Raw genomic sequence first — 14,263 nt, 5'->3', positions numbered from 1 at the left:
ATTATCCCAAACACTCTTCTAACTAAGCTAAACCAGCTACAGGTACCTGAACAGACTTGTAAGTGGATCACAAGCTTCCTAACAAACAGGAAGCAGCAGGTGAAGCTAAGCAGGATCACATCAGATACCTATACAATTAGCACAGGGCCCCCTCAAGGCTGTGTGCTCTCCCCACTTCTCTTCCCTCTGTATACCAATGACTGCATCTCCAACGATCCATCTGTTAAATTACTAAAGTTTGCAGATGACACAACAGTGATCGGTCTCATTCGAGACAATGATGAATCTGCATACAGACGGGAGGTTGAACAAGTAGCCTCGTGGTGCAACCAGAACAATCTGGAACTGAACACACTCAAAACCGTAGAAATGGTGGTAGACTTTAGGAGAAACCCTTCCATACTTCCACCTCTCACAATACAAGACAACACAGTATCAACAGTAGAAACCTTCAAATTTCTAGGCTCTACCAGATCGCAAGATCTAAAATGGAACATCAAGCTAACATCAAAAACATCATTAAAAAATGACAGCAAAGAATGTTCTTTCTGCGCCAACTCAGAAAGCTCAAACTGCCCAAGGAGCTGCTGATCCAATTCTACAGAGGAATTATTGAGTCTGTCATTTGCACCTCTATAACTGTCTGGTTTGGTTCTGTAACCCAACAAGACAGACACAGACTTCAGAGGATAATTAGAACTGCAGAAAAAATAATTGCTACCAACCTGCCTTCCATTGAGGACCTGTATACTGCACGAATCAAGAAGAGGGCCGTGAAAATATTTACAGATCCCGCACATCCTGGACATAAACTGTTTCACTCCTACCCTCAAAACGACACTATAGAGCACTGCACACCAGAACAACTAGACACAAGAACAGTTTTTCCCCCGAATGCCATCAGTCTGCTAAACAAATAATTCCCTCAACATTGTCAAACTATTTACTAAATCTGCACTATTAATCTTCTCATCATTCCCATCACCAATCTCTTTCCACATGACTGTATGACTGTAACTTTGTTGCTGGTAATCCATATGATTTATATTGATATTGATTGTTTCCTGATTGCTTATTTGTACCCTATGATTATCATTAAGTGTTGTATCATTAAGTGTTAAATTTGCACCCTATGACCATCATTAAGTGTTGTAAGTGTTGTACCTTGATGAAGGTATCTTTTCTTTTATGTACACTGAGAGCATATGCACCAAGACAAATTCCTTGTGTGTCCAATCACACTTGGCCAATAAAAATTCTATTCTATTCTATTCTATTCTATTCTATTCTATTCTATTCTATTCTATTCTATTCTATTGAGGCCTTTGAACTCTGGTGCTGGAGAAGATTCCTGTGAGTCCCTTGGACTGCAAGGCTATCAAACCAGTCAGTCCTAGAGGAAATCAACCCTGACTGCTCTTTAGAAGGCCAGATCCTGAAGATGAAACTCAAATACTTTGCCCACCTAATGAGAAGGAAGGACTTACTGGAGAAGAGCCTAATGCTGGGAAAGATTGAGGGCAAAAGAAGAAGGGGACGACAGAGAATGAGGTGGCTGGATGGAGTCACTGAAGCAGTAAGTGTGAGCTTAAATGGACTCCAGAGGATGGTGGAGGATAGGAAAGCCTGGAGGACATTATCCATGGGGTTGCGATGGGTCATACACGACTTGCAACTAACAACAATAACAATAAATAAATAAGGCATATGGACCACCTCCTGAAAAACACAGAGCAACATAAAGAAGTTGCAGCTGATGTGGTTGGACATTCAAACAGTAATCCTCAGCTACTCACTCCAAAAACTCCGGGTAGTATCGTATCCAAATATACAACTAAAAGAGCCAGTGTGGTGTAATAGTTAAGATTCTAGCCTAGAAACCAGGAGAATGTGAGTTCTAGTCCCATCTTAAGTATCAGCCAGCTGGATGACCTTGGGCCAGCCATTCTTTCAGTCCAACCCACCTCACAGGATTGCTGTTGTAGGGAAAACAGGAGGAGGCAAGAAATATTGTGCATGTTCACCACTTTTAGTTCCTTACAAAGTGATAAAGGCAGGACAGGATAAAAATATCCAGAGACAGGATAAAATTCTAATAAATAAAAAAACAGTTTAAAAACATGAAAACAAGACATGGCAGTCTGAGCTAAAAACAACCATAACAATAAAAGCGAAACAGGAGTTCTACAGACACACTAACCCCAGTCTGGGAACAAACCCAGGTATTAAAGAGATGGGGGAGGGGTTTGCATATCTTTTGGGAAGATGCTGTTCCAGACAACAGGGCAGTGACAGAGAAGACACACCTCCTCACACCCACAAGGTGATACAGTTTAATTGAGAGGACCCTAAGCCCAAACCTACTATTGTCTCACTGTCTTCTATAAATTTTTAGTAAAGCAAGAGGCAGGAAAACCTACCTTTAACTCTTTTGTTGATCGGTAGAAAAGACACAACAGTGATGAATCTGGAAGTCCCTTAGATGTATTAGTTCTTGACCTACTTACCTGCCCTCAAGGAAGTCCAGGAATCTTGAATCTCAGTGCATGTTCACAAAGCTGCAATTCACATCAGTTTTTAGGAGAAAAGGAGAAGGTTATTTTTGCTAGTGTCTACCAATTTCAAATCAGGATTTAAAGTTTTTTAAAGGTGTTTCCATCGCTACATGAATATTCCTGATGTGGAACACTTCACCATCTACATTTCTCCTGATAGCTTTATCGTCCAGCGTTTCTCAACCTTGGGAACTTTAAGATGTGTAATTTTGAACTTCCAGAATTTCCCAGCCAGCCAATTACTCAAGTTTGAGAAACTCTGCTATATTACTAAAAGCAACTCACTAAGGCTATATAGACATTCTCCAGGATATAAATTTTTCAGGACACCATTTTGACAATTACCAATACTTGAAGCTGTTTGTTTCTTGTTTCCAATGAAATATTTGAATGAGATATTGTCTTCTTATTTAGGAAAAAGAATGAATGTAAGGACTTGCGGTACTATCAATCCAATCAGAACCCCCTTGTGACAATACAAGCAATCACAGTGCGAAACCTGGTGCTTATTTGGACTTAAATCTGAACATGGGCCAGTTACTTCTCTTAGTGAAAAAACTGGAATATAGCCTCTCAGCTCTGAGAGCTGCTCAAGAACTAAAAAGCCTGTCATTAAGAAGAGTTGAAAGGGTCTGATGGGGAAAAAACGAAAGTGGGTAGAATAAAGGGGCGTTCTGTTTAAGAGACTATTCCAAAAATATGTTTGCTGAAATCAGCTAGAAGTACTTACAATGGGAATGAGGAGGATCAAGTCTAAGTGCCTTTAAAGGCCATTTCTCTTTGAAGAAGATCATATAAGGAAGGCACTTCTGTATGGAAATCATCATGATTTCATTCATTCCTTTTTGAACGCTATCATATATGGCAATGGTGGAATTCAAATTTTTTTACTACTGATTCTGTGGGTGTGGCTTGGTGGACATGGCAGGGGAAGGATACTGCAAAATCCCCATTCCATCCCCATTCCCTCCCCACTGCTGGGGAAAGGATATTGTAAAATCTCCATTCTCACCCCACTCTGGGGCTAGCCAGAGGTGGTGTTTGCCGGTTCTCCAAACTACTCAAAATTTCCACTACCGGTTCTCCAGAACCTATCAGAACCTGCTGAATACCACCCCTGATATATGGGCTGTTTGTTTGAGCTCCAAGCTTGGCATATCATATATGATTATCTTTGTTGTGTTTTAGCCACTTCTGACTCTTTATCAACAATGGAGTCTAGCCACCATCTTGTCTATTGATTGTCTCTTGCATCCAAATTGCTTTGGATTTTTCCAAGCATCAGGGGTCTTTTGCTAGTCATTATGTGTGCAAAATATTTATGCTTTAACTTCATTGTTGGTGTTTCCAGTGATGTGATCTGGTTGTTCCTTCATCTAATATTGAATAATAGGTTCTTCTTGTGGTCCAAGGTATTTCTCCAGCATCACAATTAAAGATATCCATTTTTCTTTGTTCGGTTCTCGAGAGGGTCCAACTTTCGCAGCTGTATCTTACAACCACAGGTTTGACAACAAAAACTTTGTTCTCAGCGTGATGGTTCTAAACTATAATATTTTGTCCAGATCTGTTTTTCTTCTGAGTTACAGACATCTGTTTTAATTAATGGCTACACAGCCCCCATTCTTGTCAAATTTTGAGCCTAGGAAGGTAAACATCTGTTACTGCTTCAGCTTCTTTTCCACCTTTTTATTGTATTGATGTTGCCTTTTCATGCAATCTCAGGTTTCTTTAATTTCAGCAGTCGCCCAATTTTTTTCATTTTCTTCTTCACCTTCAAAAGAGATTCCTTATGTTCTTGGCTTCCAGCCATCAAACTGGTATAGTCAGGATATCTCATGCTGTGAATGTTTCTCCCAACAATTTTAGTTCCAATTTCTAATTCTTTTAGTCCAACATCTCTGCATGTATTATGCATGTAACTTAGATAAATAAAGTGATTGTATAAGGTACACTTCTTTTCCATTTACAGGTAGTCCTTATAATCACTTATTTAGTGATCATTTGAAATTACAACAGCCCTGAAAAAAATGACTTGCAACTGGTCCTTGCACTTATGACCATTATAGCATCCTCATGGTAATATGATCAAAATTCGGCTGCTTGGCAACTGAACAACAAAGGTGATTAGGGGACTGGAGGCTAAAACATATGAAGAACAGTTGTAGGAACCGGTTACGTCTAATCTAATGAAAAGAAAGATCGGGGTGACATGATAGCAATGTTCCAGTTTCTAAAGGGCTGGCACAAAGAAGCTATTTTCTCCAAAGCACCTGAAGGCAGAACAAGAAACAATGATGGAAACTAATTACAGAGACAACCAACCTAGAACTAAGGAGAAATGTCCTGACTGTGAGAACAATTAACCAGGAGTGGAATGGCTTGCCTTCAGAAATTGTGGATGCTCCATCAATTGAGATTTTTATGAAGAGATCGGACAACCATTTGTCTGAAATGTTATAGGGTTTCTTGCCTGGGCAGGGGGTTGGACTAGAAGACCTCCAAGATCCCTTCCAACTCTGTTATTCTGTATGTTTTTATAATGGTTGCAGTGTCCCGAGGTTATGCGATTGCCGTTTCTGACCTTTCCAGCTAGTTTCTGATAAGCAAAGTCAATAGGAAAAAGCTAGATTCGCTTAACAACCAGGAGATTCACTAAAGAACTGCAGTGATTCGTTTAATATCCATAGCATACAAATAAGCTTGTAAAATTGGGCACAACTCACTAAACAATCACATTGCTTGGTAATGGAAATTCTGGTCCCAATTGTGCTCGTAAGTCAAGGACTAATTGTTCCATTCTTTTGTTTCCTGATCATTGTACAAATTCTTTAATGGGTAGATGAGGTACCCTGGGACACCCGTGTATTTCATAGATATCCCGAGCTTATTGTGATCTATACAGTCAACAGACATTGTACTATCAATGGAGTAGAAACAAAATAGAAACCTCTTCTTTATCCATCAGGTATTAACAGTGTGAACTAAGGTGCTCCTGCGTCTCTTGAACCCAACTTAACAGACTTCTAATTCCTTGTTTTATTGAAGTCTAGATTGTAAAATCTTCACCATGATCATATGTAAAATCGTGCAGTTGTTCAGTAGTTTGAGCTGTATTCAGTACTATCTTTTTGGTACTGGAAAATAAATTGATCTTTTCCAATCCTTTGGCCTTTGTTTGTTTTCTATTTACCTGCTTACAAACTGCAGGTAATATCCACATCACCTTGTAAGATTGTGCTTATTATCAGCTTGGCAGTTAGCAGTGTTTTCTAGGAGCTATTTAACTTCGCTTCCCAGAGTCTCTATGCATAAGTGATGACCCATGCAACACACTGTCTACAAAGTTGTAAACATCCAAACTCACTCCCCCCACACCCACGAAGATGAGTATTCCTCTCAACTACATGTATTTATATGTACTTGCATGTAAAGTGCATGCATTTATGATAATCATATGACAGTTACATATGCACTTCAACGGAATTTATTACCCAGCATTGAATGTGAAGCAATTCTTGCTTAGGGAAGAATCTTGAGGCACTTCATCAAATATCTACATTTGCTCCTTTCCAATCATTAAAAATGATTTCCCCCCTTGCATTTGCAGTCTCTGCTGTGGGCAACAGAGGGCAGTTCAACCTCAAAATTAGTCTCTAGTTTCTTCCAGTACTTCCACTGCAAATGTGTGCGTGAATATACTTAAGCATTTCAAATGCAGGCAGGGGGATATAACTCATACACCAGTTAACAAGTGGACGGGAAAACGCTTAAAGGTTTTCTAGGTAAGAGGTTGGCAAGGAAATAAAAAGAGCAAGATAATTTCTGCACATTTCTTTCATTATTAGCTACCTGGTAACTGAAAAGAGGGCATTCTCTAAATTCCATCCATGCTTTGTTTATTTCTTATTTCCATGTCAAGTTTGCAGCTTGCCTGATCTTGACCTGAGCCTGTTTTTCCTTGACACACTTCACTAAAATGTGTCACAGCTGACCCTTATGTGTTCTATATTTTAGAAAGTAATCAAATCACGCCATTACTTCATTTACGTATTACAGGTAAGTCCTCAACTTACAACCGGTCACTTAGCAACTATTTGAAGTTATAACTTACCTGGAAAAAGGGAGTTATGACCAGATTCTGAAATTCTGACTCACTCTCTCTCCACCTCCTTCTCTCCCTCCCCCCACACTCTCTCACAAACACACTATGGTCACGTGACTGCACTTTGAGCACTCAGCAACACAACCAAATTTACATCCTTTTGCAACAACCCATGGTCATGTGACCACATTTTACATTACTTCTGCCTTTCAGAAAAACTGCGCCAGTCTAATGACACACATCCCCATTCGTTTTAGGACTGCTGTGTTCACTTTAAAAACTGCTGCAAAAAAGTTTTTAAAATCAGGACGGTCAGTTTATGATTCCTGATGTACAACTATAATGGGCAGTCTCCATTGCAGTCATATGTCAAGGACTACCTGTTCAACACTAATAGAGACTCTGTAGAATAGCCAGTCTGGTCTTTTCCATGCTTTGGACTACAGATCTCATAATCATGCAGACTGGTGTTTATAGGAGTTGTAATCCAAGACAAGTAGGTGCTACCAGATTTTTTTCCTTCTTTTGAGAGAGAGAAAGAGACTTTGAAGCCTTCTACATGTTAAAACTTTCCTTCTTTCTCTGGAAGGTTCCTTTACTAGTGCTTAGTTGGTGGTGTTGCCATATCTGACATTTCACAGCCATGTGTCCCATCTTTAAAACCTGAGCCAGGGCACCAGGCCTATCGATATCCTATGCAAGACAGTGAGGCAGCTTGTGAGAACCTGGGCAGAGTTGCTTTCTTTCATAATAGAGCTGTTAGCAACCATTCAGGTGGAACGAATGTTTGAAAGGGAGCTAACCCCCTCCTTTGTGAACCAGTCAGTAAGATACTTTATTCCTCTCCCTGCACTGAAGAAGCCCATCTGTTTCCTGCCCCAGAAAATCCAGGGTCTAACCATTCTCATTTTCAATTAGACTGCCGGATCTGCCTTAGCCACGTGGATTTTCTCCCTGTGAAACCCACTGGGTTGTTCTCATTACTCTTGCAGAAAACCCAAAGATCTCCGAGCACAATAGTTGTTTTGGTCGCATTCATGCGGAGCAGAGCACATCCAGAAAAGCAATTAACAAAGGGTTTAAAAAGCAGGGAAACATTAATTTTACCCAGGCAGCCATGGCCAATGGCAATGGCAACATCATTAAGGGTGGCTGGGAGGAATAAATGAATCATTTTCTTCCGTGTTCAGTACCACAGAGACCTTCGAGGCCAAATGGCATCTCATGCTGCTTGTGGAAGAGCAATAAAAGGGGGTGTCAATTGCCACATACAATATCTCCTAGGAAATATTAGTGAACATTGGTAGTGTGAGAAATAAAAATAAAAGGGAGTAAAGGAGCATTCTGAATGAGAGCCAGATCAAGACTCTGGTGACTTTTGTGCAGTTAAAGGAAAAGAGGCTGGGAACCACAATGGTGAAGGGTTGATGGAGCCAAACCATGCTGAGATGCCAGGCCTTCTTCAAGTCTGTTTCAAATTATCCCTCCTTCCAGCTAACGGAGAAAAGTGCCTCTAAGTACCTGTGTTTTTTCTCTTGAGCACCAATGAAGACACACAATTTTCAGAGTGATGGTTGAATCACTGAAACTTCCAGGATTTCTTGGAATATTCCAGAGAATTGGCCTGTAGCTTGGTTGGTTTGCAATAATTTTGGTACCTGTAAAGACAGAAGAAAGCAAAATTTATACCAGAATTTGTACCAGAAACAAGACTGATCCTGGTAAGTTGGTTCAAATAATTTTCTCTTGTCAACTAGAAATATATTGTTTGTTTAAATTATTAGCCATTGCGCCTTTGCCTGTTGGTTTTCTCTGGATATGGACATCTTAATTGTATTAGAGTGATACTGGAGGGAGGAACCAAATTAGAATACTGTACATCTTTTGCAACAAAATGTTCCCTCAGCAACAAAGAACATATTGTCCCTAAAAATTCACTTAATGGGGCTGGAGAGAGATGGAAAAAGGGGGAGATGGACATGAAGTTGTAAAATGGTGCACACTGAAGTCCTTCAATTAAATCTTTGTATTTTAATAGTGTCTCGTATTTATGTTTGAAAGTATGTGCAAATCAGAATCTTTACTTTCTGGCATGCATATATTTAATTGTACATATACTGCAAACAGTTCCTGCTTGCCTTGATGTACCTAGGAACCTGGAAATGAGCTTATATGTTTTTTAGAAATGTTCGTATGACAAACTGGTGAATACTTTTTCTATAAGACAGGCTTACATCTCCGTGGAATATTGCGTATGAGAAGGAAATAGTTTTTAGATGTAGATCTTTGATCTAGAAGCTGGCTGATTCTTTGAATTTAAGTGTGATTTAATGAAGCCAGGGACAACAAAAAGCATTACTTAATAAATAGGGCATAGGGAGACATAATAGTGTTTTATAAATGGCATCTAGAGAAAAGAATAGGAAACTACCCTCAGTTTTTCTTAAAAACTGGAGTTCAAGATCACCCCAAACTGATTGGTAGTTAATCTGAAAAGGGAACGACCATTGCAAACTCTTATTTTACTTCTCAATAATTGAGTAGCATGCAATATAAATAAATAATTGAGTAGCATGTGATAATTTAAAAAATTAATTTTAAAATTAAAATTAAAATTAAAATTTAGTAATTAAAACCAAATTAACAGCATTTAGTTCCAGCAATGGCAATAGGTCATAACAGCTAGATGAATCGTTCATACAGCGAATCGGTATAGGTAGTCCCCAAGTTACAACTATAATTGATCCCTGCAACTGGTGACAGTCATAAAATGAACCACCATGTGACCGGAGCCAATTTTATGAACCTTTCTGGAGTAATGGTTAAGCAAATCCGCTGTTCACTCTGCAGCAGTTTTTGCCAGAAACCGGAAGTAAATGCTGGTTTCTGACAAAACCATCATAAATTGTGGTCATGTGACCATGACACACTGCAAACCTCCGTAAATGTGGGCTGATTGCCAAGCGCCAAGAATGTGATCATGTGACTCTGGGGGGTTATGTGTTATGTGGCACTGTATCTTTGAAATGGGATTGTAAGTAGCTTTTGGGTCTGTCTTAATTTTAACCTGTCACTAAGCAATCAGTCATAAATTGAGAATTACTCGTACAGTCCAGAAGACAGATGCTGGTGCCAAACCAAAAAGGGAGGTGCTTATTTTAAGTCTAGAGGGTGCACCCATTGGCACTTGGCTTGGCTTAATTATCTCTGGAAACAGGAACGCTAGATTTAAGCATGGGTCTGAACAGCCTGGTGCTCTCCCACTATGATAGTGTATGCATGTAGCAGTCATGAATACATGCATCTGTAAATGTCTAAAGGCCGTATCAATATCTACTTCTCAAAGGATTGCTTGCATGGCTGAATTTATTTTATAGCCCATGTGTCAGTAGACATTTATCACCAGAAGCACATGTTTTGCTTGCATAGAAGTGTGGCAGTCGCCTCACTTTGCAAGATCATAACCAGGCTTGTGGGTCCTTCTAAGGGATAGCACACATGTGCGCGCATGCACACACGCACACACACACACACACTTGCAATCACACACCACCTCACCTATGGTACTAGAGCCTTTCCAATCTCCCTGTAGCTCCCATACATATAAATCAGGAAGCACAAAAGAAAAAGGCACAAAGATGGAAGATACACTGAAAGCGATTTCAGTGAGGATCAGGTTTTTTTTCCCCATAGTGCCAGCACAGTCCCTTCCTTTTCTGAATGGGTGTGTGCACAAATGATTACACTTGGAGAACAATAACCTTGGAAGAAGGCAGAAAGCCTATAGAGAATCTCCAGGAAAGATATATGAGCAAATGGGAGTAGGATGTAGTCCCCAATTTATGAATTCTATCTGCAAAATTCCTGCAGAAATCCAACATAATAACCCCAAGTGGCTATGCTGCCTTTCCCCCCCCCAATCCCTGCAACATTTATGCAGGGTGTTGTTTTCCTTAGGGTAACATTTTTGTGTGTCATGTTGCCTTTCCTCTCTTCAGATTTGCAAGTATTCAGAAGTTAAGAGTTCCGATACCTGTTCTGGTTTTCTGTAAGTGCTTTTCTTCTATTCAGAGAATGAAGTAGGAGTTTTATCCTGCCTCAATTTATTAGTCTGGTTTCCTTTTTCCCTAAAACATGGGATGGAGCTCCCTCATTAAAGGCAGCTGGAATCCTGGCAATTTTCATTCTCTTGTTTCTATTTTTTTCTCCTTTTCTTTCCCATTCCCTTGTTCCCTGCCAGCAAAAGTCGAGCGTCATGAATAGAGAAGGGAGTTCTTTGTTTTTCTAAGCTGTTCTGCTTTCCTGCTGCTGTTAGAAGGACTCAGCTAAAACGCTCCTCCTATTCTAGCCTCCCTCTTTAAACTTCCCAGTTCTAATGTTGTGTTTGTTTATCCATCAGAATAGAGCTGGAAGGGACCTTGGAGGTCTTCTAGTCCAACCCTACCCCCCCACGTAAGCAGGAGCCCCCATACCATTTCAGACAAGTGTTGCAGATGCTATGAGGGAAGGGAAGGGAAGGGAGGAAAGGGAAGGGAAGGGAAGGAAAAGAAAGGAGGGAAGGAAGGAAAGGTAGGAAGGAGGGAAGGAAGGAAGGGAAGGAAGGAAGGAGGAAGGAAAGGAAAGGAAAGGAAAGGAAAGGAAAGGAAAGGAAAGGAAAGGAAAGGAAAGGAAAGGAAAGGAAAGGAAAGGAAAGGAAAGGAAAGGAAAGGGGGAGTACAGAAGTATCAGCAAGAAAAAGGAAATTTCCATCCCAAAGTTGCAACACCTTCAAAGGAGACAAAGGGTCAAAATAGTTGATCCATCCTGCCAAAGGCTGCCTAATAATAATATATCGCGTTTCCCTGAAAATAAGACCCGTTTTATATTTTTCTGAACCCTGAAATAAGCGCTTGGTCTTATTGCCATGTGCTCAAAAGCCCGATTGGGCTTATTTTCAGGGGATGTCTTATTTTGAGGGAAACAGGGTAGGTAGTCCTTGATTTATGACCATACATTTAATAATTGTTCCAAGTTAGGACAGCACTGAAAAAAGTGATTTATAACTGGTCCTCACACTTACGACTGTCACATGTGATCAAAATTCAGGTGCTCAACAATTGGGTGTGTATTTATGATGGATGCAGCACCCTGAGGTCATGTGATTGCCATTTGCAACTTTTCAAGGGAGCTTCTGATAAGCAAAACCAATGGGGGAAGCTGGATTTGCTTAGCCACCATAGTGACTCACTTAACATCCACAGCAAAAAAAGGTTGCAAGATTAGGTGTGAGTCACTTAACAACTGCCTGGTTAAGCAACTGTTCCGCCCCAATTGTGATCATAAATTGAGGACTATCTGCATAGAAAACTAATTCACTGTTTCTTTGGGAAATAAAAATGTTTAGTTTCAAAGACTATCTACTATTGACCTCACCCCATTCCTAAGAGGTCTGTAAGGGGCGTGTATAAGAGCACCAGCATGCCTACCGTTCCTGTCCTACCGTTCCCCTCGATCGTATCCAACTCGTATAATTATTTCATGCTTATACTTATATATATGCTTATATGTCGTATAGTTATTTCATGCTTATGCTTATATATACTGTTGTGACTAAATAAATAAATAAATAAATAAAAAATGTGGAGAGAAACAGGAGCTGATGAAAGTCCCATGTTTTGAAACAGCCATTCACAATTCGTGGAGCCTTTGGTGGTCTCTGGATCAGGGGTCTCCAACCTTGGCAACTTTAAGCCTGGAGGGCTTCAACTCCCAGAAATCCCCAGCCAGCTTTGCTGGGAGTTGAAGTCCTCCAGGCTTAAAGTTGCCAAAGTTGGAGACCCCTGCTCTGGATCACAAAGCGTTGTCATTCCCAGCCAGCATTTCAGAATTAACAGAATAATAGAATAACAGACTTGGAAGGGACCCTGAAGGTCTTCTAGTCCAACTCCTTGCTCAAGGAGGAAACCCTATTGTGATGGAGCAGCATGAGATTGCCTACTTTGGGTTAAATGTAAACAGTAGCAGACCTACAAAAGATCCCAACCACTGCTAGATGTCAGCAAAGAGGTTCCAAAAACTTTTTTGGCAACTGTAATAAGATTGTGTTGCATTGCTGATGGTGTTATTTTTTTGTTTATTTGGGGGAGAACAATAGTTAATAAAAACAATTGTTTGGGCCTTTCGGAAGAAGCAAAACTGTTTTATCTTCCTAATATCACCTTCCTAATGGATGCAGAAGCCTTCTCTGCACTGAAGAATTGCACGAACTGGACCTGTGCTGCAGGGTACCCAGTCATGCCAACTTTTCTAACATCCTGCTAATTAGCCCTATGCCCCTAAACTGGCATCATTCTCTGAGCACCATCAACATTAACCCTCCAAATCTGAGCATCCTTGTATGGCAAGAAGAGTACCAGTGATTTAAACGGGAAATGTGTGTGTGTGTGTGTGTGTGTGTGTGTGTAAATGTTAAGACATTTGCAGACTGAGCACCAAGACAAAGTCATCCATCATAAATCCTGTCCCTCTCCTTCTTGGTGTGGTTAAGATAGATGCCAGTCCTCAGAATCTCACCAATCAAAGGTGAAAGGACTTTGGGGAACAAGATGTCTTGCTGAATGGATTAGACTGAAAATCTGTTTGATCTGGCATTAGCGATGTGAAAATGGGCAAGGATCCCCCCAAGTGCTCAGTTATGTGACCGATGCACAAACAGACAGGAGTGACATGGTATTTCCCATTCCTCTCTCAGGGCTGGAATCTGTTTGTTTATTTGATTTTATATCCTGCCTTTATTATTTTTTATGAATAACTCAAGGCAACTAACATATCTAATATTCCCTCCTCCTCCAATTTTCCCCATAACAAAAACAACCCTGTGAAGTGAGCTATTTATAAGCCTTGCAGGGTTGGAGAAGTCTGTGGGGCAAGGAGGTAGTTGTGATGCCACTTGGTGCACAAAGGTTTCTGGGTCCCAAAGCAAACTTCTCAAATCCCCCCACCCTTGGTAAAAAAAACCCACAAACATACACATAGGTAAACCTCTTGGTGAGCAATTTAGGACCCTCCCCCCCCACTCCCTTGATGAGATAACTCAGTAACCCCCCACCCCTCACATCCCTCTTGGGAAGATAAGTACCGGTACTCGCCCGACAGTCTCTTTCGCTCGCTCGCTCGCTCGCACGCACTTTCGCTTCCTCCCTCCAAAAGACCTCCGTCCCCGCCTCTCTTTCTTTCTCTTCTCTCTCTCTCACACACACAGTCTCTCTTGTGCACGGTCTCCCTCACTAGCAGCATGAAAGTGGAAAACAGCGAGAACAAGAGGATGTTCCGCTTCCCTGAAGGCGACGGCTCTTCCCTCACTGCCTCGTTTCTTCTTTTCTTTTTTCTCCAGTTGGGGTGCTGCGGCCCACGTGCGGGCGGCCACTAGGTGGCTGCAGAGAGACCCGGCCCGGTCGGACTCTTTGCTGCTGTCTCCTGGTCAGAGGGAGAATTGCAGCTCAGGTAGGTGAACCAAAGTCCTAAAGCGCAAGGGAAGTGGAAGGGGCAGCAGGTGGATTCCTCGCATCATCCATGGCCTTACAGCCGTGGGTCTCGCTCATTCCTGCTTTTCCAAGCCTTCGAT

General features: G+C 41.0%; 1 long non-coding RNA gene across 1 annotated transcript; it reads right to left on the bottom strand.

Moving 5' to 3' along the window:
* Positions 1 to 2,398: 2,398 nt before the first annotated feature.
* Positions 2,399 to 13,832, bottom strand: LOC131197012 (uncharacterized). Its single transcript, XR_009154861.1, has 3 exons — positions 13,778 to 13,832; positions 8,182 to 8,318; positions 2,399 to 2,558 (listed from the first exon to the last, which is right to left on the bottom strand). It is a non-coding gene; the product is annotated as an uncharacterized LOC131197012 (long non-coding RNA).
* Positions 13,833 to 14,263: the final 431 nt, after the last annotated feature.

The sequence above is a fragment of the Ahaetulla prasina genome, chromosome 4, assembly GCF_028640845.1.
Source record: "Ahaetulla prasina isolate Xishuangbanna chromosome 4, ASM2864084v1, whole genome shotgun sequence".
NCBI classification, from domain to species: Eukaryota; Metazoa; Chordata; class Lepidosauria; order Squamata; family Colubridae; genus Ahaetulla; species Ahaetulla prasina.
This window is presented reverse-complemented; position numbering and strand designations above follow the sequence as displayed.